This window comes from Oncorhynchus keta, chromosome 28, assembly GCF_023373465.1.
Source record: "Oncorhynchus keta strain PuntledgeMale-10-30-2019 chromosome 28, Oket_V2, whole genome shotgun sequence".
Taxonomy (NCBI): Eukaryota; Metazoa; Chordata; class Actinopteri; order Salmoniformes; family Salmonidae; genus Oncorhynchus; species Oncorhynchus keta.
Window position 1 is genome coordinate 34,865,426 of NC_068448.1, and position 22,929 is coordinate 34,888,354.

General features: G+C 42.5%; 1 protein-coding gene across 4 annotated transcripts in view; it reads left to right on the plus strand.

Annotated features, from left to right (window-relative positions):
* The window catches only part of LOC118361099 (kazrin-A-like), a 222,801-nt gene that overhangs the window by 53,868 nt on the left and 146,004 nt on the right, over nucleotides 1-22,929 (plus strand). Inside the window, exon 1 of one of the 4 annotated variants that reach the window (XM_052482880.1) lies at nucleotides 735-758. The exons of the other annotated variants lie outside the window; for them this stretch is intronic. The gene's annotated coding sequence lies outside the window, so the exon portion shown is untranslated. Of the gene's footprint in view, nucleotides 1-734; nucleotides 759-22,929 lie in introns of those variants that run through there. 4 annotated transcript variants of the gene reach the window in all.

The window sequence follows — 22,929 nt, forward strand, 5'->3', positions numbered from 1 at the left end:
TCCTCCCCACTCCCTCACTCCCCTGGGACTACCACCACAATAAACCAGCTGCCAGCCCAATGGAAAATGGAGGTGAGGGTCCCTCCTCCCCCTCCTGATGCTTCCCTAACTTCCCCCATCCCCAAATGATCCCCCGCCTTCAGTTACTGGTTTATTATTGGAGCCCTGCTGGTTGCTCTCTGGTGACGTTATGCAGTATGTCTACTCACAGTTTTACATTGTTCCCATGAGTGTTCATTAGGCTGTTATGACACCTACATAAGAGTTATATGACCCTTCAATCAGGGTTACTGACACTCACCGTGTCTTCGACCTTCCTGACTCTAATCTCATAGTGTGTGTGTGTGTGTGTGTGTGTGTGTAGGTGTGTGTGTGGCGTGTGTGTGTGTGTGTGTGCGTGTGTGTGAGTGTGCATGTGTGCGTGTGAGTGTGCTGCTCCGATCAGAGTGTTTCTGGTAAAGGAACAGAAGCATAGTGGGGGGCCATTCAGAGTAGAGGATGCTGAGGATGCACACACACAGACACACACACACAGATTAACAGTGTTAAGCTGCACAACTCGCCCGGGATAAATGCGGTCAGAGAGGGGAACAGCTGAGCAAACAACATCCGCAGGAGGGAGAGAGTAGAGGAGAGAGGGACAGAGAGAGGAAGAAAAAGAAGAAGGATGGAGTTCTCGTCCCGGCCCAGTGCCGGTGATCGGTTGCCACTTTGGATATGTATCACACCGGAGCCCGGAGCAGCAGGGACACATGGAGGTAACGGTTAACAAACTATAATGTAGCCAATAGCCAACAGTTTCCCATTCATGTTCTGGGAGAGTGGTTTGGATTACCTACCGTTAATTTTATCTCACACAGCAAGTGTGGTTAATCGCTAATTATAAACTGGGTGGTTCGAGCCCTGAATGCTGTCTGATTGGCTGACAGCCTCGGTATTTCAGACCATATACCACGGGTATGACATTTATTTTTACTGCTCAATTACATTGGTAACCAGTATATAATAGCAATAAGGCACCTCGGGGGTTTGTGGTATATTGGCCATATACCACACCCCTCGTGCCTTATTGCTTAATTGTCTTGTGTCGTCCTGTATGTAGAAATAGTGTTCTATTAAAGTTTCTTTAATAGAACAACAATCTTGTGCAGTCACTATTTCTTGTTGAAATAGTGTTCCAAAAACATTTTTAGAGCATTTGTATGTTGTCATGAAAGCGTACAGTACAGTACAGTAGATAGGAACAGATGTGTCGATCCTGAAGCAAATTAGAGCGCGTCACATGTTGTAATGCTGTCCAGAGGTATTACGATATGATACATTTGAGGACAGAAAGTCTAATCTTGATACAGTCAGTTATGAACAGACAGGTCATTATTGTTGGGAATGTGTTATCTGAATGGTTGTTGTGGCAGTGCTTGAAGCCACATTTTTTACGATTTATTTATATTTTGTACTTTTTTCTCTCTCAAAAAAAAGTTGATGTCGAATTTAGCAGTGATGCTTGTAATGGTTTAGGTTTGTGCTGTTTGTTGAATTATAGAATTTTAAATCCACTTTAGTTGTATTATCTGTGGGATTTTGGCTTAAGGCTCTGTTTTGAACACTCAGTATGCTAATTTGCTGTTTCATTTAAATCTTTTGAGTGTTGTGCAAGATTCTTGAACGATCAACCGTAAACATTTTCACAAGCCCCCTGTCTCATTTTGTCAGGTTGACATTTCTGGGCCAGAAATGTTGTTGTGGAACATGGCTCTGTTAAAAGTTGGCCAGAGGAATATCAACAAGCACTTCAAAGAGCCGTCATGTTTACAGCGGTAGTTTTTACCTCAAATATACACCTAAAAGCTTTCCTCTATCTACCGCCTTCCAGTCAGTGAGTATCTGGACTTTGTTGACATCAAAAACAGTCCTTGTAGTTGGAATGGTACTTTTTGCCTAATGTGTATGTTTTCTGCTGCTAAAGACAGGCTTTTAGTGGACAACATTAAGGTACTGGACTGTGACTGGGCGGGTAGAACAGTATATACTGTTTTCTGCTCTGAAGGTAGTGGAAACATGTTCGGGTCTCTTCGGTGTCACTTAATGTCACTCTCATAGTCCAAGTCTGTAATCCCAACCTGTTTCAAGCTGACCACCAAATTGTCCCTGTTCCCAAGAACTCCAAGGTAACCTGCCGAAATTATTATTGTCCCATAGTGCTTTGAAAGGCTGGTCATATCACATATCAACACCATCATCCCAGACACCCTGGACCCACTCCAATTCGCAGATCCACAGATAACACAATCTTAATTGAACTTCCCACGGCTCTCTACCACCTGGTCAAGAACAATACCTATGAGAGAATGCTGTTGATTGACTACAGCTCAGCATTCAACACCATAGTACCCTCCAAACTCAACACCAAGCTCAGGAACCTGGGACTGAACAACTTCCTCTGCGACAGGATCCTGAACTTCCTGATAAGCCGTCCCCAGTTGCTGAGGGTAGGCAACAACACTGCCACGCTGACCCTCAACACAGGGTTCAAATGAAATCCAAAATTCAAGAACATTTATTTGTGACCGGGCAGGCTAGCACGTTTCAGCAGTTATGTCCTCATCAGAGCATCCTCAACCCAGGGACCCCTGATCACCGACTATGATGAGACAGTCTACAGGGAGGAGGTCAGAGACCTGGCAGTGTGGTGCCAGGACAGCAGCTTCTCCCTCAATGTCATTTAGACCAAGGAGCTGATTGTGGACTACAAGAAACAGGCAGGCGAGTATGCCCCATCTACATCAACGGGGCTGTGGTGGAGTGGGTCGAGAGCTTCAAGTTCCTTGGTGTCCACATCCCTAAGGACATGGTCCACACATACATACAGAGTCATGAAAATGGCATGACAGCGGCTCTTCCCCCTCAAGAGGCTGAAAATATTTGGCATTGCCCTCAGATCTTAAAAAGGTTCTACAGCTGCACCAATGAGAGCACCTTGACTGGCTGCATTACTGCTTGGTATGGCAACTGTAACATGTGCGCTGGGAGTCGGGAAGCAAGTTCAGGGAGTGAATAATTTAATAAATAAAAGAAATTGAACACAACAAGAAACACGAACAACTCACAGACAGGAAAATGAAACGGAAACACTGACGACTGGGAAATAAACCAAAGGGAGTGGCATATATAGGGCAGGTAATCAAGGAGGTGATGGATGACAGGGGAGCGTCATTATGCGCTGATGCACGTAACGATGGTGACAGATCTGCACCCTAACGAGCAGCCTGGTGATCTAGAGGCCGGAGAGGGAGCACACGTGACAGTACCCCCTCCCTGACGCGCGGCTCCAGCTGCAGGACGCAGACCAAGATGACGATCCCGGAGATCAGGAGTAGACCGGTCACCTAAGGTGCGGGAACCTGTCGATCTGTCTGAGGTGTGGGAGCATGGCGACCTGGAGCGCCGGAGAGAGAGCATACGTGACAGCAACTGCACCGCCCTCAACCTCAAAACGCTACAGAGGGTGGTGCGGATGGTCCAACACATTCCTGGCGGTGTCAGAGGAAGGGCTGAAAAATTGCCAAAGACATCAGCCACCCTAGCCATAGGCTGTTCTCCCTGCTACCGTTCGGCAATCGGTACCAGAGCCTCCGCCGTAAAGAAGGCCCACCCGGACCCTTCCCTTTAGAGGCAGGTTTTGCGTCCGGAGTCCACACATTTTGGTTAGGCCAGGGTGTGACTAGGGTGGGCATTCTATGTTCCTTTTTCTATGTTTTTGTATTTCTTTGTTTTTGGCCGTGTATTGTTCTCAATCAGTGACAGCTGTCTATCGTTGTCTCTGATTGAGAACCATACTTAGGTAGCTCTTGCCCACATGGGTTTTGTGGGTAGTTGCTTTCTGTTTTTGTGTCTGCACCAGACAGAACTGTTTTGGTTGTTCTCTTTGTTTTGTTAATCAGTGTTCAGTTCCATTAATAAAAATATATGAACACGTACCACGCTGCACCTTGGTCCTCACCTTCTTCCACATCAAATAGATGCTCTGAAGTTAGTTTTCAAGTGTATGCTGTATAATCAGATGCTCTTAGACTCTTGGGTCAGACAAAATATGTCTACTGATTGCCTGTGTAAATATGGGGGTAGAGTTATTTTTACATCCATAGAGACCCCTTCCAATTTAGCTGGGAATTTTCATTGCCAAACAATGGTTTGTTTGTCATTAAAAAGTTATATTGTTATTGCAGTGGATCACAATCTTTTCACTCAGGCATTCTTGGATATAGGTATGAATAGCTTCCGGGATCTTTCCTGATACAAAACCTGTTCATTAAAGAGTGACAGAGCTCAATCAAAACAGACTATGATGAAAGAGCCTGTCAGCACACAGGCATGTGTGTGAGTGTGTTAAATGAATTACTAACTTAAGTCTTAACTAATTACTAAACTGAATTCATAATTATCTGTACCAGATCTATACCAGTTCCTTACACTTCTCTCCCTATTGCCACTGTTTAGGGGGCAGACTGACCGGACCAGGCAAAGAGTCCTCATATTTTCTCTAGTAAGTGGTTCCTACATGGAGCAAAGATATGCTAGGCAAGATGCTAGACATTGAGTAGAGGGCGTGTTGAGTGACACACACAGCGTTTCATTTCATTTTAGCTGCTGGGAATGGGCAGGACACACAGGAGGGATTTTTGTAAATTAATTTAATCAAGCTATGTAGTCTTTTGATTCCTTCTTGAGGAATTAAACAAACATGTTTTGTTGTTTCTCTGTAATACTACACACATCAATCAAGTTGGAGTAGCTCGTCTTAGCCGGCACGCCTGCTGGCAAGGTTGCTCGACTTTAGAAAAGCAAGCAATTACTAAATGTACTGAATAAGACTTACATTCCTTTCAATCGTTTACCCAGATTTTAGCAGAGATGCAGAGAAGCATATTTAGAACCACCAGTCAAGAGGATACAGACAGCTCAAGAGGTATGCTTAGATATCAGTGGAGGCTGGTGGGAGGAGCTATAGGAGGACAGGCTCATTGTAATGGCTGGAATGGAAGAGATGGTTGGGATGAATGCAGAAGACACATTTCGGTTGAATGCATTCTGTTGTGCAACTGACTAGGTTTTCCTTTCCCAGCTCAGTGCCAAAACATGGTTATTTACCAATACAACACCCATTGTAACTGCCACCGTTAATGCAGTAAAGGTACGATGATGTTTTGGACACTTTCGGTACAGATGTGGCTTGTCGCAAAGCTAAAATCGGCATTCAAACAAGCCCTATTCACTGGCAAAGTCTACCAGCAGCAATGGAATATTCATTCTCGTCCCCATTTCACCTGGCGGGTGGAGATAGCAGGCCAGATTTCTCAGAGTATGAATATCAGCTGTCGCAACATGAATGGAGACAATTCCAGACTCAAGAAAGAGCCTTCAAAAAAACCTGAACACTAAACTGCTCCAAGAGAAAACAAACTTGATCTCCTCTGGGGATCCAGGGAAATTGAATAGATTGGCGGTTATTCTGAACGGCATCTTTTATGCAAAACATCGGGACGGGAGACCCTTCGGTGCTCCCCTCCTGAAATATTAAGGAGGGAGAAGGCCACTGAGGACAACTTCCTGGGCTTCAGGAGGAGGGCCAATGGAAAACAGGACACTCGTGCTGTGGGCTTTGGAGTCTGGTCAGACTGGCCGGATCTCAACAACCTGTGCAAGAAGACTGGAATGCAGCTCAGATTAACACAAACTGAGCCAGTGACTGCCTCTGATGCAATTGTGGCAGACCCCCTGTGTTGTTGTGGAGGCTTCTGTCACCCATGATGGAACATCTCGTCCTACATCCAGGACAACACTCCTCGATATCAGACAGATGCAGCTACTGCAGCACTGGACTGGCCTGAGGCTTCAGGGGAAATTCGCTGCTCTGGACTGTGATGACCACTCTCCCATTCCATGTTCCAGAATGCTGCCATTGGCAAGGACATACTCACCTTTACTGTTAAGGCGAGGCTGAAATTTCTAGAGGCGAAAGAAACTCACACCTATTTAGGCGAGGTGCTGGCTAGCGGAGTAGAACACTTAAAAGATAAAGGAGAGCCGCACACTCTAGGAGCTCAGATGCAAAAGTATTTATGTCCAACGTTTCGACAGACAATCTGTCTTCATCAGGGTATAATGACAAACACTGCGAGATGACTCATTTACATAATGTCAAAAGAGACACACAGGTGTCTGTAATCATGGTCAGGTGTGGCCTGATATCACTGGTTAATTCTCATATATTAAAATAGCATACAAAAAACATAAATGGATAGCGTACGGTCATAGATACAATTTGGATACATAGGCCTACAAACATTTACAATATCAAAAATCACAAGAATGGCTTCAGATCAAAGTCTACGTTGAGACCGAAGGGAGCAAGGGTCTTTAAATTAAAGATCCAGGCAGCCTCTCGTTTTAACAAGAGGGCCGCAACTGGGTAAGTCGAGTTTTTGCCCCTAATGGTGCTACGATGCTCCGAGATACGTACTATTCATTCGTGCTTTGTTTTACCCACATCATTTTTACCACAAGGACAAGTTATAAGATAAATAACTGCCTTAGTGGAACACGTAATAACACCTTTGATTTGGATCTGTTTCCCTGTTTGTGGGTGTTTGAAGGATCTACATATATAAGTGCCATTGCATTGAGCACAGCCGTTACACTTGTAGTTTCCATCCAGTAGGGGCACGAATAGACGTTGTGCAGGGATATCTTGGGTGGTAAATCAGAGTTTACCAATTGATCTCTGAGGTTTCTGCCCCGCGAGAATACGGCCAAGGGAAGGTCCGAAAACATATTACCGATACTATCATCGGATCTTAGAATGTGCCAATGTTTGTGAACAATTTTCTTAATTTGTTCAGAGCACTTTGAATAGCGGGTAGTTTGAACGCAAGAGTGCTTATTTTTGTGAGAGTGACCTCGAAAAAGGTCATTTCTCGTTTTGTTTAGAATTTTCTCAATGGCAGTATTAATCTGACTATTTTTGTACCCCCTCTCCTTGAATTTTCTTTGCGTCTTAGCCATATTTCTGTCGAAATCTAATTGTTTTTTACAAATGATTTTGATTAGTCAGAATTGGCTGTAGGGCAAACTATTTTTCAAGGGAAGTGGTTGACAACTATCAACCCTCAACAAACTGTTACGATCAGTCGGTTTCCTGTAAAGATCAGTGTATAGAACATTATCTTCACACAAGATCAGAAGATCAAGAAAACTGATTTGACGTGTATCAGATTACATAGTAAATCTCAGATGCTCAGAACAGGAGTTAAGAAAAGCATGGAACGCCTTGAGCTGTTTTGCATCACCCCTCCATAGAACAAACATATCATCAATATACCGTATCCAAATAATGATCTTAGGCAAGAAAACATTTTTGAGAGGCTGAAAGTTCTACCAACAACATAACACCTTGCACTCTGGTACATTGCAAACCATGATCCATTTTGTTTTCTACATGAGTCAAATGTAATGGAGCCGATGTTGTGAATGGTTGCTGTTCATACAATGATTTGTTAATTGCTTGACACGACTGCCTTAATGACCTGATAGTCAGTAAGGTGAGACAGGCAGTCTCACCAACAGCACACATCCATAAACATTATTGTGTAAGATGAAGCTGGTTTGATGTTGATTATGTGTTTTCCTGTGTGACAAACGTTGTGGGGGGAGGCCAGTGGTAGGTGCTCATTGTGGAAGTGGGCTGCTCATTTGACGGCTACGTGGAGCAGGCCTTTGCAGACAAGTTTTTTAAAAATACAAGCCCCTTGTGGCACGCTTGGACAGCCTCGCGTGTAGGTGCAAGCTGATGGCGCTGATATTTGGCAGTCTCGGCCACGTACGCAGGCTTGCAGTGTGTGGTCTCTCCAGATTGCGGGCCTGAGAAAGACTAGGGCAAAGCAGTTGGCTAGGTACTGCTCTGTTTCAGCTGTCGTTGGCAGCCTAGCTGTTTGGAGAAGGATGCGTTTTCTGTATCCTTGAGTGTCCATGCATACAGGGACCTTTGAAATGTTTGAATCCCTTTTTAATGTTATTTTTATTGGTGGATTTAAGTATTTAAAATGTGTGTGTTTTGTGTGTGTACATTCACACAGTGAAAGTGCCCTTATGCCAACTATAATTGGGTCCACTCTGATTTCTTCCTCCTAAAGATGTCATGCCAATCTGATGTTGGCCCTGAACCAATCATCAACAGACTACATGTCCAGAGCCGTATACTACGAATCAGGTTTGAGAAGTTACCAAGGTAACTTTGGTCAACTCTGAGTTCAAATCGAGATAACTGGTACCCAGTGCTTAATTTGTCAATTGGGAGGTGTCGGAACAAACAGTGAGCATGAGAGGGGGTGACCTGGGGAGTTCTGAGTTACTGGAATGAGTGAAGATTTTACAAACTCCTTTATAATAAAGCATTGCATTCATATAATCACATTTCCATAGTGGCATAGAGCAGTAGAGTAGAGGCACAAACCGAAGTTGCACACATGGGCTCATTTTCTGTGAAGAACATGTAAAAGAACACATTTTCATTGATTGCACACTGTGCACCCTCCTACACATTTATATTACATGCAGTTTGTGGTGTCCGGGTCCACTGGACCCAAGGGTAATAAAAGTGTGGAAAAGTGTGTGTGTAGGTGAAAAAATGTAACAAAAAATGTTTGCTGTGTGCCTTCACTCTGTCATCCTCCTCCCTGGTCCTGCTGTTTCAACATAGCACCAATGACCTGTCTGTCTCCCTGCCTGTCTGCGTGTCTCCTGCTTTTATCGCACTCTTTACCCTTTGTAGTGTGTGAAACTACACAATGTCTTGCGCCAACCTGCACAATGTTACAGTACATTCGATTATTTCGATACGTTATTATTTTTTAAATCATTATTTTCCCACACCCAGCCAGGTGCAAATTGGGGGAGGGACACAACAAATAAATAGCTTTGCATGTGTGGCTCCTTATTACAATCAATCAGTATGGCAAAAATAATCTCTGCACAGTGGGCCTTAGAAATACTTTTTACAGAGAGAGAAGCTGATTTTCAGAATATGAGGATCATGTCTCTGTCAACTCGGAGTCTGACAGTGAGTTGGAAGAAGAGGATGAGATTGACCCTCAGCCAGCCCCAGGACCAGCCCGTCAGCAGCCAGCCTCCATGTTCCTCGCCAAACTCTTGAAAAACTCACTCTGATTAAGGACTGTCACTGGGGCTTCCACCATTCAGACTCCTTGCAAAGAGTTCTCCTGAATCCCTCTCTGGCTGAGTTACTGCTCTGCAATTGGGGCGGCAGGGTAGCCTAGTAACCGAAAGGTTGCAAGTTAAAATCCCTGAGCTGACAAAGTACAACATCTGTCGTTCTGCCCCTGAACAGGCAGTTAACCCACTGTTCCTAGGCCGTCATTGAAAATAAGAATTTGTTCTTAACTGACTTGCCTAGTAAAACAAATAAAAATTGCACTGAACACCCTCGCTTCCCTGGTGACTGTCCTGTGTGCAGTCTCTATTTTGGAGCTCGAGTGACAGTTCAGATAGTTCTCGAAGTGCATCACACATAAGGCCTAGATTGTTAACAAACCTTATGCGAGGATATGCGCATGACAAGCCCACTATACCTCTGACGGGATACACCGTCGCGGGAGGCTTCCTCAGCTGCTGTGATGAAATGCTTGTGAAGAGCCGGGTAATTTTTCCACACAGACTCTACAGTTCTAAAACTGGATGCCACCCATCTAGTGTCCAACATCCTGCCGATTTTGCACAGCTGAATGTCTAAACTTTCTGTGCACTTCCTCAGCTTCATTTTTGTTGGATACTCTATAAAGCTTATATAGCTTGTCCATCATTATTTTTAAATGATTAATAGCTCCCATCTTTTTTTACCACATCTCCTACTGTGAGCTCAAGACTGTGTGCCGAGCAGTGCCAAACAGTTATATTAAGGAAGAGGGCCTGGAGCCTTGTTGCTACTCCGCTCGTGCGTCCCAGCATGACAGACGCACAATCACACGTGATTCCAATTAGGGTTTTGGAGAGAAAGCCCTGTGAACTTTACACCATCTAATGCAGATAACAGATTATGGACAATTCCCCCAACAGATAAATCCTCCAGTTCCACAAGATCAACAAAAAAAAATGTTTTCTGGTACATCCATATATGGCTGTTCAAGTCTGATGTATACAATCAAAGCACTCTTTTTATTCAAACTAGTGGCCTCATCAAGCATTAGGCTGATTTTGGGAGAGCACTGTACTATTCTTTCAAATAGTTACATTTTTTGCTGTATGTTGGAGCAGGCAACATTGGAATGGAGAATTCTACCCATCAAGTCCATTTAACTCCTGACAGTCAAGTTCTTGCTCAAACCCGTGAGTGGGCGTGTGACGTTGAGCCTCCTTGTAAGCTGTTCTGAAGACTCTGGCTGTAGTGTCTGTGCTCTTATTTTGAGCTTTAACTACAACCTGTGTTAAGGTGTCCTCTTTAGCCTTGTCTACAATGCTTGCTGCCACTAAATGGGCCTCGGTTCGGGCATGTTCAAAAACCTTTTTTTCTGAGGGTTCTTTGTTGCTTTTTTACGTTGGAGGCAGAGGATGTTACTGTACATTCCACCTACTATTTTGCTAGTTTCATCCCTCCAGTCTTTGAATTTTGCTTGAAAAGCCAGGGGTTATAAGTTTGCTTGGTCTCCAGCCTCCATCCAAACTGCAAGTCCCGCCTCTCCCTTCTCCTCATTGGTTTTTAGGAGCATATACCCATGCGTGTGATTGAAAGCTGAACTACACTCCAGTCCAGTTGTTGGTGGTAATGCACCTTAAAGTTGGTTGCCAACCACCACATAAAGCCCACAGAAGAAGACTGAAGGAGTAGAGATTACTCGAAACTAACTAGGTTTCCCCATTTATCTGTGGATTCATTGTCAGAGTAGATATAATACCCTGTTAAAACACGTATTTGGAACTATGGTTAAATAATAATAATATGTGGATGTATATTTTGTATACTTTGTACACATTTCATCAGATTTGTTTTTATTTCATAAACTCTATGTTTTACTACAGCCTGCCCTTTTGGGCCTATGTTGGTTAAATTATTATGCACTGTTACTTTAAATATGTCGGGACAGTTTTCGGATGCATACAGGGCACTTTCTCTTAATTGGATTCCAAATAGGCAACGGCCTTGGAACTGTTGGTTTCAAGGAGTTTCTAAGAAACTGTGTGTTAGCCTAATGTTTTTTTGGCACTCCAACAGCGCCAACAAACATTTGTAGTTTAGCACCCGGGTTTAGGTTCAGGTTTAGGCTGTCTTAAAATTGTATTGTGTCACGTGTATTGCAGATTGTATGCAAGTGTATCATTCATATAAACATTCTGTAGGTAAGAACTCTGGGTTCTCTGGTTTTTCCAAAGCAAGTTAAGTCACACCAGGTTTAACATATACAGAGAGTGTCCTTTTCACCATACTTAGTGTATTGATTTATCTGAGCCTGTGGTGAGAGGGTTACATAGAGTAACACAAGATTTTGTGTGACTCAAAATGGTTCCAAATTCTACAAAGATCCTTGAAAGGAAAATGATATTTTGCATTTCAGGTAAAATAACAACCTAATATTTATATCCTAGGACAAATTAACGAGCAACAGCAAACTAACATTTCCATGAATGATTCATGTGTTTCGAACTGTCGTTTTGATATTTCAACCTGCGTGTCCTGATCGTATCTTGTGTGGATGGACAAAATCAACAGTGTAGTCAGCATGTTATTTGCCAGTAATGACTGCATGGCCTGAGTGACAGACAGTCCACACAAACTCCATGCATTATTGAGATAATGGGAGGGCATCAGCCGGTAAAATGCTGGTAAAGATTGTTCATCGACTCGTCCCAACTCCTCCTGGTCAGTTCTGGGGTAGTGAACAGGGATTGGGCATGGTGTAAACCACCTGGGGGCTGGCTAGGGGTTTCACAGCCAGATTCAAAGAAATCATTGCTAATGCTCCAGCTGAGCCTCGACTTTGTGTCTAACCGCCATCGTTAGCATTGTTTAAGTTCAGATGAACCAGCTTGCAAGTGTTGTTTGCAAAGGGTCCCTTATGTTCTATAGAGTGGTATTATCCAAGGCACAGCACAGTGCTAGGCTAGCTCCCTAGTCTACTCTGGACGTGTTAAGTAGCCAATTGAACAGAGCTTGTGATTTGCCAGGGGCTCCTCTGTGTGCTCCACTTTTCCTGTGTACAAAGCCTGTGTGTGTGTGTGTGTGTGTGTGTGTGTGTGTGTGTGTGTGTGTGTGTGTGTGTGTGTGTGTGTGTGTGTGTGTGTGTGTGTGTGTGTGTGTGTGTGTGTGTGTGTGTGTGTGTGTGTGTGTGTGTGTGTGTGTGTGTGTCACGTGTCCCACTCTGGGGGCCTCACTAATGAGCCGGTCATTTGTTAGCCCTTTTGTTTGTGTAGCGCTCGCTTCCTCTGGCACAGGTTCAAGCTCCCCCTCCTATCAAATCCGATGTTAGGATCCCATTAGCCTGGCACCCCCTCACCACACCAGTGTACATTAGAGGGACATCAATACCCAGCTTCCAACCATGCTAGCCAGCCAGGCATTAATTAAATAATTAGCGATGGACATCAGGGCTAATCTTTCTCTGACTGCTGTACCGGTACCACCAAGCATGGGTACAGAAGCAAATTGAAGTTGCACATTCAAACACTTCCATAAGCATGGTTGCAGATGTAATGCAGACATTATCATAAGCTGTTGTAAAGCATAAACCCAAGGTGGCCCTGTGTGGCTCCATTGGGAATAACATGGTGTTAACAAGGCAGGGTCGTGGGTTTCGATACCAGCTTGGACCACTAATGTGAACATTTCGACTTTGGATAAAAGCGTCTTCAGAATGGCATGTGCAATGAGAGTGCAAAACATGAGGAGCACCTTCCTAATATTGAGTTGCACCCCCTTTTGCCCTCAGGACATCCCCACTGGGATGCTGGCCCATGTTGACTTCAATGCTTCCCACAGTTATGTCACGTTGGCTGGATGTCCTTTGGGTTGTGAACCATTCTTGATACACACTGGAAACTGTTGAACGTGAAAAACACACCATCGCTGAAGTTCTTGACACTCAAACCGGTGCGCCTGGCACCTACAGTACTACTCTGTTCAAAGAGAGTAAGTCTTGCCCATTCACCCTCTGAATGGCACACATACACAATCCATGTCTCAATTGTCTCAATGCTTAAAAATCCTTCTTTAACCTTTCTCCTCCCCTTCATCTACACTGATTGAAGAGGATTTAACAAGTGACATGAATAAGGGATCATATCTTTTACCTGGATTCACCTGGTTACACTGGTACACTAATGTTTTGTACACTCAGTGTATATATGCAAGGAAATTGTTTTCCTAAAAGTCATTGTCTCCAGGTGTATGAGATAGTGAGACAATTGCAAACCTGGATTAAAGCAAAGCCTATTTATCCAGTGTGATCTTGTTTTGTATGTTGTTACTGCCTTCCAATTACCTTTGTTACAAAATGGCTATGTGGGTATACACAACCAGTTTTTATGTTTTTGTTGCTTCTGAGAAGTTGACAAAGAGTGGTTTATTGTACCTTGTCATATATATCAACCTCAGTTTTAGCTTGCAGTGTTAAACATGACACATTAGGTGATTTGGTCAAAAATAAGACCTCTGTATTTTCAACGAGAAACATCACACAGCTTCTTTCAGATCAGGTGACCGTGTGGCTGCTGTGATCAGCATACTGATTTGGCATCAGATATTTTTGTCTTCCAGCGAGAGCACTCTCTGTTACTCTGGCAACAGCCCACTATTTCTGTTTGTCTTTACCCTATCTAACCCACAGCAATAGAAAAATAAGGAAAAATGTTACCTCGTTGTCAATCATATTTATTATTTAACCTTAATTTAAATAGTTAGATCGCTTGAGTTGAAACCTCTTTTGTGATGGAGACCTGGTAAGGAGTCAGCAAGAATAATGCACACAAAAGTGGTGAAACACAATTTCAAATGCCCTGACAATAACATAACAAAATGTATCACCAGCAGTATTAGCTGTACACGCAACATCTCCCGATAACACATTCAGTGTTGTTGATTGGCTATCAGTCAAAAAGTCTGATAACTAGTCAGGAAACAGATTGTCTGATAATCAGTTTGAAAACAGACAGGTCTATCAGATCCTCTTACCCCCACTGCCTGTCCAATACAAGATAACAGAGATTGACTGATAAAGAACTGAGAACAAACTGCATTATAAGCAGGCTCGTCCTCTGTCCTCCCTGTATGTGACAACCCTGCCTGTCTGTCTGTCTGTCTCTCTCGCTTTCTCTGTCTGTGATTAACATCATCACTGATGACGCAAAGATGTCAACACCACTGATACGCTCCCATAGAACATCTTTTGAAATGCCAGACAGATCTGCTTGGCGAACGTCAAGCAGATGCTAGCACATTTTTGATCTCCTCCCACACAGAATCATCCAACGTTTCAGTTGGAAAAATGGTTTTTGACTTCAAATCGAGTGTCTTCTTTCTTGAGTGCAAATATTATGTATTCAATGTAAAATGGTAACTTGTTGTCAAAAATCCCAATTTAATCAATATTAGATTTTGAATGAGGACCCCTTTAGGTATCAAAATGATTTAATAAAATATTTAATTTGGCCTTTACTACTATAGCCTACAGAAACACATTGAATAACACGTTCATAATGACAAAAAAGACAGTCAAATGTTTAATCTAAGATAATTATATTTAATAAATCAATTGTTTAAAGATGGTCATACCATGCATGGATTTTGGATTTTAAGGCCCCTTTAGGTATCAAAGTTATAGCCCATTCATAAATGTAAACAAATAATCATAAGGAATATGTTTTTGAACCATCTGTCCTATATCTAGGAGATGTAAGAAACTTCAGGAAATAATAATATATTTGACACATATTTAACCCTTTATTTTTGTTGGCACAAAACTACCTCCATGCTTCGATTCATTTGTATGGATTACCTTCAGACAAGTCCCATATGGGGGTCGTAGAGCAAAATGGATAATCGTGTTCGTCAGAGTCTCCCCTTTCCACAGTGGGGTCATATTAGTGTGTAGCCCAAACGGTTCGGACACTACAGACAGCGTTACTGACTTCAGACGAGCCCTGTGGGGTTTGTGGGGGTCGTATAGCAAAACAGAGAACACCATCGTGTTCGTGAGAGTCTCCTCTTTCCAGAGAGGGGTCATGTTATGGTTTGCTAAACAGTACAGACGTTTTCATTTTTCGGGTTGTCTCATGGTCTGACAAACTGCGCTGTAGCTCGGCCACCTTCCACCGCAGATGCGAATAGGCCGACATAGGCGGATGCAATGGATTGAGATGCAGCTCATGCAAAAAAGGATATCTCTAGTTTAAACTGACAGATTTTTATGGGGATTTTTTTATTATGTTACTTAGATTGACGCACGGTCAGTAGACTCTGTTATTAAATATAATTATCTTAGATCCTGCTCTCATCTGACTGTGCTTTTTCGAAAGATAGACCATGTTTCTTCCTGGTCGCAGACAAGATAAGTGGTTTTCCTTTTGGGAACTAATTACTATTGGACTTGTATTGGACTTGAAATGTGGTTAATATTAGGCTAGTTATCTTAGCTAGCCAGCAGGGTTGGATTCATTAGGATATGCAATGAATAAAACATTTTGCAGCATGATTTGCAACAGGCAACGAAAATAACCGTTCGAAAGGCAACTTCAAAAGTCACTCCCTGTTTTGTTTGGTGCCAAATGAACACGCACCAGGAGTTTTATCAGTGAGGTCAGAGGTCACAAAGAATCAGGAGGGTACCCTAACATTTTTGGATCTCATTTGAATGATTATTAATGTTCTGGTTATTGAGGCCAGCTTAGTCCTGGGCTGCATGTGCGCTGTCCCCTCTGTGGTCTAGTTAAATATCAAGGATTCTTATTTAGGCTGCAGATGTGCCTTGCCTGTCCACATGATCTCTCTCCCCACAGGAGATCACACTCGCTTTATTAAAATAAATGACTGTTCATACGAACAGCTGGAAGGAGCACAGGGGGAAAGTTGTGCATCTCAATAGGAAATATTCTCTTGGATACTCACAATGTGTTGAATGTGATATACAGTGGAGGCTGCAGAGGGAGGACGTCTCATAATAATTGCTGGAACGGAGCAAATGGAATGGCATCAAACACATGGAAACCATCTATTTGATACCATTCTACTAATTCCAGCCATTACCACAAGCCCTTCCTCCCCAATTAAAGTACCACCAACCTCCTGTGGTGATAAAGCCTAATTTACCTACCTCTCTCCCTCACACACATTTACTCCCTCTCTCTCTCTCTCTCTCTCTCTCTCTTCCTCACTTTTATCTGCCCTCTTACTCATGTCGACAAAAAAATCTGTGTCATGTATTGTAGTGTTTACCAAATGTTAGAGCAAGAAGAATCCCATATTTGGTTCCTTTGAAGTTGTGGGAACGTAAATTCTTGATTTCTCATTGGTTCTGGGAATGAAGCCATGAGTTTCCTGACCGGTAATTTCTTAGGCATTAATCATGCAAACCTCGTTCTCTATCCATGAAATTAGTCCACTGTGTACAAGGATAGAGCTAGCATGCCATATTTCTTTTAACTCATATTAATAAATCCTCTGAAGGATCCGCCCCTTTTGTAAAACATTTCGCCAAAAATGACCCAACCAAATCTAACTGCCTGTAGCTCAGGCCCTGAAGCAAGGATACGCAAATTCTTGGTCCATTTGAAAGGAAACACTTTGCAGTTTGTGGAAATGTGAGAGGGATGTGGGAGAACATAACACAATAGATCTGGTTAAAGATAATACAAAGACAAAACCAACCGTTCTTTTGTATTTTATTTTGTACCATCATCTTTGAAATGCAATAGAAAGACCATAATGTATTATTCCAGCCCAGGTGCAATTTAGATTTTGTCCACTAGATGGTAGCAGTATAGGTGCAACGTTTTAGACTGATCCACGGAACCATTGCATTTCTGTTCAAGATGTTGTATCAAGACTGCGCAAATGTGCCTAATTTGTTTATTGATTACTTTTAATATTCAAAATTGTGCACTCTCCTCAAACAATAGTATGGTATTCTGTCACTGTAATAGCTACTGTAAATTGGACAGTGCAGTTAGATTAATAAGAATCTAAGCTTTCTGCCAATATCAGATATGTCTATGTCCTGGGAAATGTTCTTGTTACTTCCAAATCTTATTAGCCAACATTAGCTCAACCGTCCCGTGGAAGGGACACCGATCACGTTCTCTATTCAAACAGACCTAATTTCAAATGAAACAAGCACACATTAAGATCAGGTGTGGCCAATTAGTGGGTGTGGCCAGCACACCTGAACACACTCAACAAGCTGCTTGACTTATTGAACATTTTGATGCTTGACTTATTGAACATTTTGTTGTGTTACAGACTGAATTCCAAATGGATTAAGTGGATGTTTTTTTCTCTCACACATCTACACACAATACCCCATATTGACAAGGTGAAAATATGTTTTTAGAAATTTTAGGTATTAACACCCCTGAGCCAATACAGGTTAGAATAATCTTTGGCAGTGATTACAGCTGTGAGTCTTTCTGGGTAAGTATCTAAGAGCTTTACACACCTGGATTGTACAATATTTGCACATTATTAGTAAAAAATGTAAGCTCTGTCAAGTTGGTTGTTGATCATTGCTGGACAGACATTTTCAAGTCTTGCCATAGATTTTCAATCCAATTTAAATCCAAACTGTAACTAGGCCACTAAGGAACATTCAATGTCTTCATTGTAAACAACTCCAGTGTATATTTGGCCTTGTGTTTTGGGTTATTGTCCTCCTGAAAGGTCAATTTGTCATGACATGGCCCTCTTTGGGTATAGCGAGTGCCTTCCCCCTCTCTCCCTCTTACACCCAGGTTCTGTTATCTCAGGTTGTAAATTCCTGGAGGAGACTCTCTCCCTTATGCAGTATAGAGAGAGAAATATAAACCCCACCTGGAGAAGCCCACTTGAGACCATGCGTACCTCAATTACCGAGATGGCTAAGGTTTGAGTAGAGACCATGCATTCCTCGGTCATCTGAGGGAGCTAAGGATGTAACGATTGTTGATTTCCTAACCAAACCACGTGAAGCATTGGCTACACTGGTGGAAATGGTTCAACTCTGAGACTATCGATACTGACAGAATAAGAACAAATCTTCTATGCGAAGACCGACAACCACCGAAACATCTATTCTATAAGAACATTTCTGAATGGGACTCTGAAGTATCCATTCCAACCACGAAAGACTCCAGGGGGGCAAAGAGAAGTTCAGATAAACTTTCCAACAGAAAGACGTACGATTCCAACAGAGATCATGATGACACACTGAGTGTGAATATATACATTGATTGCAATTATTCCCGAATGAGTGAGCATTCATGTCCAAAGAATTAGCATTTCAATTATTATAATTATCAACTGTGTAGTGTCTCTTCTCTTTCCCAGCCTTCTCAGTCCACATCCACATCCCCTATCATTTCCTTGTAACCATATATAGTGTTGTTTGTTTATGCATTTCTGTGATTATTTAGTTAGTTAATAAATAAATGATTAAAAGACAATTGATGTATGGATGATTCATAGCAAAGACTGGGTTCGTGCAGATAACCAACAACTTTCGATGTTTGGAATGAGACTAATGTGAGGTAAAGAATGATTCATTAATTAGAAGACTAATTGGTCAGATATTAAAATATCTGAAAAGTTATATTAGGAAAATTATAACTTTGTAATCTGAAGATTTTCCTTGGTGCCCTTGACTTCCTAGTTAATTACATTTACATGATTAGTTTAATCACAGAATAATAATTACAGAGAATTGATTTGATAAAATAACAGTCTTCAATTTAATGATGCCAAAGACACAACACAGTGTCTGTTGGAAAGCATACTGAACCAGGTTTTCCTCTAGGATTTTGCCTGCGCTAAGCTCTATTCCGATTATTTTTATCCTAAATAAATCCCTAGTCCTTGCCGATGATAAGCATACCCATAACATGATGCAGCCACCACCATGCTTGAAAATATGACCGCAGACCACATGTAACCACGCCAGCCTAGGACCTCCACATCGGCTTCTTCACTTTTAGGATCGTCTGAGACCAGCCAGCTGGAAAGCTGATGAAACTGTGAGTTTGCACAACTGAAGAATTTCTACACAAACTGTCAGAAACTCCTCTCAGGGAAGCTCGTCTGCTTGATCGACGTCCTCACCAGGGTCTTGACCTGACTGCAGTTTGCCGTAGTAAACGACTTCAGTCGGCAAATGCTCACCTTTGATGGCCACTGGCATACTGGACAAGTGTGGTTTTCACGGATGAATCCCAGTTTCAACTGTACCGGGCAGATGGCAGACAGTGTGTATGGTGTTGTGAAGGCAAGCAGTTTGCTGATGTCAACATTGGGAACAGAGTGTCCCATGGTGGTGATGGTTGTTATGGTATGGGCAGCCATAAACTACGGACAACGAACATAATTGCATTTTATCGATGGCAATTTGAATGCAAAGAGATACCATGACAAGATCCTGAGGCCCTTTGTCGTGCCATTCATCCTCCGCCTTCACATGTTTTTATCATGACAATGCAATGGCCCCATGTCGCAAGGATCTGTACACAATTCCTGGAAGCTGAAAAATGTCCCAGTTCTTCCATGTCCTTCATACTCACCAGACATGTCAGCCATTGAGCATGTTTTGGATGCTGTGGATTGAAGTGTACGGCAGCGTGTTCCAGTTCCCGCCAATATCCAGCAACTTCGCACAGCCATTGAAGAGGAGTGGGACAACATTCCAAAGGTCATAATCAACAGCCTTATCAAATCTATGCGAAAGAGGTGTGTTGCGCTGCATGTGGCAAGTAGTGGTCACACCAGATACTGACTGGTTTTCTGATCCACGCCCCTAACTTTGTTTTAAAGGTATCTGTGACCAACAGATGCATATCTGTATTCCTAGTCTGGGGAAATCCATAGATTAGGACCTAATTCATTTATTTCAATTGACTGATTTCCATACACATGAACTTTAACTCAGTAAAGTCTTTGACATTTTTGCCTGTTGTGTCTATATTTTTGTTCAGTGTATTTGAGAACATTCCCAATGTCAAACCAGTTCTGTTAAAAGTAATGAAAATAATGTTTTTTTTGTTCCTTATATGTGCTGAGAATGTTCCAAAGCCAAGCATCTATTCTTCACCATTCCCAGAAAGTTGGGGGAAGGTTGTATGCAAAATAACCATAGGACAACCTCGCTCTCACCAAGTTCTAAGAAACATGGTTCTCAGAATGTTGTGTGCTCGATGGTTTCAAAAGAGAGTGAGGGAGTTGACATGTACATTTCTATATGTTTGCCCTGTGGATGATGCCCGTATGAATACTGGAAATAGAGGTGAGGCCTCTTAAATACAAGCCTAAATGAGATGGGTGACTTTTTCTGTGCCAAGGGCATTCATCTTCTGTGACATTTTTTGTTTTGTTTAAGGCTTGGCTAAGGCTGATAATGGCCTATTGAATTTGTTTTCGTTTCGACTGACTACGCCACATTCAGACCTATGGCCTTCTCTCTGCCTGTCCCATCACTCTAATAGCACTCCTCAAACAATCAATGCAGTATCTAATAGTTGGCTCTGATGGAGAGATTGCCACATTTTTCACAGGTACTGAATAGCGAGCCAAAGCCCACCATCACACTCCATCAGGCATTATAGCGGCGGCCATATTGTCATCGATCATCTCCTGCTATATATCACCCCCTCCATATAACGTTAGCCCTCTCTGTCCGGAGTAATGGCCGCCACTAGGATATACTCAGTAAATAGAGTTGATATATTTTTGTTTTGCGCTTGGCCAACCCCAAGGTATCGATCCTTGTAATGTGGTACATTGCTTAACCTCAGTGGCAGTGCTGGAAAAAAAATGCATCGACCTCTCCGAGCACTCAATTAAAGGGAATGGTATTGCCAGGTAGCTCCCGTACCCTCTGCTAGACGGACTGATCGCATCGTCACACATCCATTGACGAGAGGACAACAGTCATCCAAAGACATTCTGGTCACTCCTGATCTGACTGAGTTGTAGTTCTCTTGCACAAGAGTTTGAAGTTCTTGTAAATTTAAGGGTCCTGACAGAAAGTAAAAAAATTTGTGTTGATAATGAAGATACTTTTTAGAATCTCAGCCTTTGTCGATGGCGCCAAAAGCAATTTGTTAAACATATTTGCCACCTAATAAATTGGAAACACGAGTACAAACAGTTGGAACAATTTTAGAAATATTATGCAGAACATTTTCAAATTGCAGCAAACAACGTCTCAAGCAAAAGCGCCCGCTTACTGAAAGAAACTATCAAACATACTTGCAGAAAGCAATGTGATGATATTGACTCTGGGCCGGAATCAATCAAAAATGGTTACCTAGGTTATTGGGGTGAGTAAAAGCAACATTTGCCTTGTGATGCAAAAGTACAAGTTAGGATCCATATACTGTAATCAACAGCACATTATTTACAATTTGAATCAGAAAGAAACTAGCAGCATATGAATCCAGCTCTCTGATGCCCATGGAAGAAAGTTGTTTTACCTTCACCCTTAGAACTCTCAGACCCTGGCTGTCTGTACTAACTTGGATATGTTCCTCTATTGACCAATAGAGGAACACAGTTGACCAACACAGTTCAGCTAGGCTCGGCTCAGTAATGTGAAAAGGGTACGTGTAAAGGAGTTAAGAACGTACTGTAAGCTCACTCCACAGCTATCTTTAAATGGCGCCGATGGTATTATCCAATTGGATCTTTTTGTATAGCTCAATCGGTTGGTACATTGTCAAGGAGGGCGGTCACATGTGTTTGTGAGCAGAGGATCACTAGATTGAGCTCGGTATGGGACAGGGACAGTGGAGGAAGCTACACTGTCAGCAGCACACTGGCATTAGTTTCATATGCAGGTGTTTGTTAACTAGGGACCTCACAAGTCTGTCACTCACAAGGTTTACTCACTATCTTTTCCATCCACACCAGCAATCTGTTGTATCTGTGGTATTCAAAAGTTGTTCAAAGTTCAAAGTTGATGAGTAACACTCTCTTTCGGAGATTCTCTCAGGATCAGAGAAGGATCAGAGAAGTATGTTTAATTGTTGATAGTGTTGTGTTTGAACTCTTCCTTTGTTCTTGTTGCCTGTAGAGTTTTCTCCGCTTTCTGTGAATTCCCATTTTACCAGCGTGGCACTCTGTCAGCTCCCATTAAAAGAGCTGTGAAAGCAAAAGGGAAAAGAGGTTTGGAGCATTCTCCCTCTCCCCTGAGACCCCCTGGAGTCTGATAGGCTTGGCAGTTGATTCTCAAACACTCATGTCTTCCCTTCAAAACTTCATTACACCTTTTTCTTCTTCTAACCCCTCTCTCATTTGATCTGTTTGTTGGACTGTTCTCTCAGTCAATCTCTCTTTTCAGTTTCTAACTTATTTGCCTTTGTCTCACCTCTCCCTTTCTCTCTTTCTCTTTCTCTTTCTCTCTCGTTCTCTCTCTCTCTCTCTCTCTCTCTCTCTCTCTCTCTCTCTCTCTCTCTCTCTCTCTCTCTCTCCCCCTCATTATTTTCTCTGAGTTGATAACTGGATTGATCTGATCTATAGTGTGTGTGTGTGTGTGTGTGTGTGTGTGTGTGTGTGTGTTGTGTGTGTGTGTGTGTGTGTGTGTGTGTGTGTGTGTGTGTGTGTGTGTGTGTGTGTGTGTGTGTGTGTGTGTGTGTGTGTGTGTGTGTGTGTGTGTGTGTGTGTGTGACTGCGAGTGTGTGAATGCGTGTGCCTTT